Genomic DNA, 6,000 nt, shown 5'->3' with positions numbered 1-6,000 from the left:
TTCTCTGGAGCAGGGGAAACACGTTCTCTGGAGCAGGGGAAACGTGTTCTCTGGAGCAGGGGAAACGTGTTCTCTGGAGCAGGGGAAACACGTTCTCTGGAGCAGTGGAAACATGTTCTCTGGAGCAGGGGAAACACGTTCTCTGGAGCAGGGGACACGCGTTCTCTGGAGCAGGGGACACGCGTTCTCTGGAGCAGTGGAAACGCGTTCTCTGGAGTGATGAATCACGCTTCACCATCTGGCAGTCTGAGGGAAGAACCTGGGTTTGGCGGAGAACGCTACCTGCCAGAGTGCATTGTGCCAACTGTAAAGCTTGGAGGAGGAGGATTAACGGTCTGGGACTGTTTTTCATGGTTCGGGCCCCTTAGTTCCAGTGAAGGGAAATCTTAACGCTACAGCATACAATGATATTCTAGATGATTCTGAGCTTCCAATGTCGTGGAAGCCCTTTCCTGTTTCAGCATGACAACGCCCCCGATGCACAAAACGAGGTCCATACAGAAATGGTTTGTCGAGATCGGTGTGAAAGAACTTGACTGGCCTGCACAGAGCCCTGCACTCAAACACATCGAACACCTGATGAATTGGAACGCCGACTGCGAGCCAGGCCTAATCGCCCAACATCATCTTCATCAACAACTGCTCTTGTGGCTGAGTGGAAGTCTCTGATGTTCCAACATCCAAATCAAATCAAATGTATTTGACACCTGCGCCGAATACAACAGGTGTAGACCTTACAGTGAAATGCTGAATAAAACAGGTGTGGACCTTACAGTGAAATGCTGAATAAAACAGGTGTAGTAGACCTCACAGTGAAATGCTGAATACAACAGGTGTAGACCTTACAGTGAAATGCTGAATACAACAGGTGTAGTAGACCTCACAGTGAAATGCTGAATACAACAGGTGTAGACCTTACAGTGAAATGCTGAATACAACAGGTGTAGTAGACCTCACAGTGAAATGCTGAATACAACAGGTGTAGTAGACCTCACAGTGAAATGCTGAATACAACAGGTGTAGTAGACCTCACAGTGAAATGCTGAATACAACAGGTGTAGTAGACCTCACAGTGAAATGCTGAATACAACAGGTGTAGTAGACCTCACAGTGAAATGCTGAATACAACAGGTGTAGTAGACCTCACAGTGAAATGCTGAATACAACAGGTGTAGTAGACCTTACAGTGAAATGCTGAATACAACAGGTGCAGTCTTTACAGTGAAATGCTGAATACAACAGGTGTAGTAGACCTCACAGTGAAATGCTGAATACAACAGGTGTAGTAGACCTCACAGTGAAATGCTGAATACAACAGGTGTAGTAGACCTCACAGTGAAATGCTGAATACAACAGGTGTAGTAGACCTCACAGTGAAATGCTGAATACAACAGGTGTAGTAGACCTTACAGTGAAATGCTGAATACAACAGGTGTAGTAGACCTCACAGTGAAATGCTGAATACAACAGGTGTAGAAGACCTTACAGTGAAATGCTGAATACAACAGGTGTAGTAGACCTCACAGTGAAATGCTGAATACAACAGGTGTAGCAGACCTCACAGTGAAATGCTGAATACAACGGGTGTAGTAGACCTCACAGTGAAATGCTGAATACAACAGGTGTAGTAGACCTCACAGTGAAATGCTGAATACAACAGGTGTAGTAGACCTTACAGTGAAATGCTGAATACAACAGGTGTAGTAGACCTTACAGTGAAATGTTGAATACAACAGGTGTAGTAGACCTCACAGTGAAATGTTGAATACAACAGGTGTAGTAGACCTCACAGTGAAATGTTGAATACAACAGGTGTAGTAGACCTCACAGTGAAATGTTGAATACAACAGGTGTAGTAGACCTCACAGTGAAATGCTGAATACAACAGGTGTAGTAGACCTCACAGTGAAATGCTGAATACAACAGGTGTAGTAGACCTCACAGTGAAATGCTGAATACAACAGGTGTAGTAGACCTTACAGTGAAATGTTGAATACAACAGGTGTAGTAAACCTCACAGTGAAATGCTGAATACAACAGGTGTAGTAGACCTCACAGTGAAATGCTGAATACAACAGGTGTAGTAGACCTTACAGTGAAATGCTGAATACAACAGGTGTAGTAGACCTCACAGTGAAATGCTGAATACAACAGGTGTAGTAGACCTCACAGTGAAATGCTGAATACAACAGGTGTAGTAGACCTCACAGTGAAATGCTGAATACAACAGGTGTAGTAGACCTTACAGTGAAATGTTGAATACAACAGGTGTAGTAAACCTCACAGTGAAATGCTGAATACAACAGGTGTAGTAGACCTCACAGTGAAATGCTGAATACAACAGGTGTAGTAGACCTCACAGTGAAATGCTGAATACAACAGGTGTAGTAGACCTCACAGTGAAATGCTGAATACAACAGGTGTAGTAGACCTCACAGTGAAATGCTGAATACAACAGGTGTAGTAGACCTTACAGTGAAATGTTGAATACAACAGGTGTAGTAAACCTCACAGTGAAATGCTGAATACAACAGGTGTAGTAGACCTCACAGTGAAATGATGAATACAACAGGTGTAGTAGACCTTACAGTGAAATGTTGAATACAACAGGTGTAGTAAACCTCACAGTGAAATGCTGAATACAACAGGTGTAGTAGACCTCACAGTGAAATGATGAATACAACAGGTGTAGTAGACCTCACAGTGAAATGCTGAATACAACAGGTGTAGTAGACCTCACAGTGAAATGCTGAATACAACAGGTGTAGTAGACCTTACAGTGAAATGCTGAATACAACAGGTGTAGTAGACCTCACAGTGAAATGCTGAATACAACAGGTGTAGTAGACCTCACAGTGAAATGCTGAATACAACAGGTGTAGTAGACCTCACAGTGAAATGCTGAATACAACAGGTGTAGTAGACCTCACAGTGAAATGCTGAATACAACAGGTGTAGTAGACCTCACAGTGAAATGCTGAATACAACAGGTGTAGTAGACCTCACAGTGAAATGCTGAATACAACAGGTGTAGTAGACCTTACAGTGAAATGTTGAATACAACAGGTGTAGTAAACCTCACAGTGAAATGCTGAATACAACAGGTGTAGTAGACCTCACAGTGAAATGCTGAATACAACAGGTGTAGTAGACCTTACAGTGAAATGCTGAATACAACAGGTGTAGTAGACCTCACAGTGAAATGCTGAATACAACAGGTGTAGTAGACCTCACAGTGAAATGCTGAATACAACAGGTGTAGTAGACCTCACAGTGAAATGCTGAATACAACAGGTGTAGTAGACCTTACAGTGAAATGTTGAATACAACAGGTGTAGTAAACCTCACAGTGAAATGCTGAATACAACAGGTGTAGTAGACCTCACAGTGAAATGCTGAATACAACAGGTGTAGTAGACCTCACAGTGAAATGCTGAATACAACAGGTGTAGTAGACCTCACAGTGAAATGCTGAATACAACAGGTGTAGTAGACCTCACAGTGAAATGCTGAATACAACAGGTGTAGTAGACCTTACAGTGAAATGTTGAATACAACAGGTGTAGTAAACCTCACAGTGAAATGCTGAATACAACAGGTGTAGTAGACCTCACAGTGAAATGATGAATACAACAGGTGTAGTAGACCTCACAGTGAAATGCTGAATACAACAGGTGTAGTAGACCTCACAGTGAAATGCTGAATACAACAGGTGTAGTAGACCTTACAGTGAAATGCTGAATACAACAGGTGTAGTAGACCTCACAGTGAAATGCTGAATACAACAGGTGTAGTAGACCTCACAGTGAAATGCTGAATACAACAGGTGTAGTAGACCTCACAGTGAAATGCTGAATACAACAGGTGTAGTAGACCTCACAGTGAAATGCTGAATACAACAGGTGTAGTAGACCTCACAGTGAAATGCTGAATACAACAGGTGTAGTAGACCTCACAGTGAAATGCTGAATACAACAGGTGTAGTAGACCTGACAGTGAAATGCTGAATACAACAGGTGTAGTAGACCTCACAGTGAAATGCTGAATACAACAGGTGTAGTAGACCTCACAGTGAAATGCTGAATACAACAGGTGTAGTAGACCTCACAGTGAAATGCTGAATACAACAGGTGTAGTAGACCTCACAGTGAAATGCTGAATACAACAGGTGTAGTAGACCTCACAGTGAAATGCTGAATACAACAGGTGTAGTAGACCTCACAGTGAAATGCTGAATACAACAGGTGTAGTAGACCTTACAGTGAAATGTTGAATACAACAGGTGTAGTAAACCTCACAGTGAAATGCTGAATACAACAGGTGTAGTAGACCTCACAGTGAAATGCTGAATACAACAGGTGTAGTAGACCTCACAGTGAAATGCTGAATACAACAGGTGTAGTAGACCTCACAGTGAAATGCTGAATACAACAGGTGTAGTAGACCTCACAGTGAAATGCTGAATACAACAGGTGTAGTAGACCTTACAGTGAAATGTTGAATACAACAGGTGTAGTAAACCTCACAGTGAAATGCTGAATACAACAGGTGTAGTAGACCTCACAGTGAAATGATGAATACAACAGGTGTAGTAGACCTCACAGTGAAATGCTGAATACAACAGGTGTAGTAGACCTCACAGTGAAATGCTGAATACAACAGGTGTAGTAGACCTTACAGTGAAATGCTGAATACAACAGGTGTAGTAGACCTCACAGTGAAATGCTGAATACAACAGGTGTAGTAGACCTCACAGTGAAATGCTGAATATAACAGATGTAGTAGACCTTACAGTGAAATGCTGAATACAACAGGTGTAGTAGACCTCACAGTGAAATGCTGAATACAACAGGTGTAGTAGACCTCACAGTGAAATGCTGAATACAACAGGTGTAGTAGACCTCACAGTGAAATGCTGAATACAACAGGTGTAGTAGACCTCACAGTGAAATGCTGAATACAACCGGTGTAGTTGACCTCACAGTGAAATGCTGAATACAACAGGTGTAGTAGACCTCACAGTGAAATGCTGAATACAACAGGTGTAGTAGACCTTACAGTGAAATGCTGAATACAACAGGTGTAGTAGACCTCACAGTGAAATGCTGAATACAACAGGTGTAGTAGACCTCACAGTGAAATGTTTCCTTACAAGCCCTTATTAACCAACAATCCATTTCAATAAATAGAGTTAAGAAAATATTTACTAAATAAAGTAAAGTGAAAAATAAAATGTAACACAATAAAATAGCAATAACGAGGCTATATACAGGGTTTTACAGTACAGAGTCAGTGTGGAGGCTATATACAGGGTATTACGGTACAGAGTCAGTGTGGAGGCTACATACAGGGTATTACGGTACAGAGTCAGTGTGGAGGCTATATACAGGGTATTACGGTACAGAGTCAGTGTGGAGGCTATATACAGGGTATTACGGTACAGAGTCAGTGTGGAGGCTATATACAGGGTGCTACGGTACAGAGTCAGTGTGGAGGCTATATACAGGGTATTACAGTACAAAGTCAATGTGGAGGCTATATACAGGATATTACGGTACAGAGCCAATGTGGAGGCTATATACATGGTATTACGGTATAGAGTCAATGTTGAGGCTATAAACCGGGGGTACCGGTACAGAATCAACATGGAAGCTTGGTCCCAGTGATGTACTGGTCCTTCCTCTGACACCGCCTGGTATAGAGGTCCTGGATGGCAGGAAGCTTGGCCCCAGTGATGTACTGGGCTGTACGTACCACCCTCTATAAGGCCTTCCTCTGACACCGCCTGGTATAGAGGTCCTGGATGGCAGAAAGCTTGGCCCCAGTGATGTACTGGGCTGTACGTACCACCCTCTATAAGGCCTTCCTCTGACACCGCCTGGTATAGAGGTCCTGGATGGCAGGAAGCTTGGCCCCAGTGATGTACTGGGCTGTACGTACCACCCTCTATAAGGCCTTCCTCTGACACTGCCTGGTATAGAGGTCCTGGATGGCAGGAAG

Source organism: Oncorhynchus masou, chromosome 5 (genome assembly GCF_036934945.1).
Source record: "Oncorhynchus masou masou isolate Uvic2021 chromosome 5, UVic_Omas_1.1, whole genome shotgun sequence".
Classification (NCBI taxonomy): Eukaryota; Metazoa; Chordata; class Actinopteri; order Salmoniformes; family Salmonidae; genus Oncorhynchus; species Oncorhynchus masou.
Note: the sequence above shows the minus strand (reverse complement) of the source record.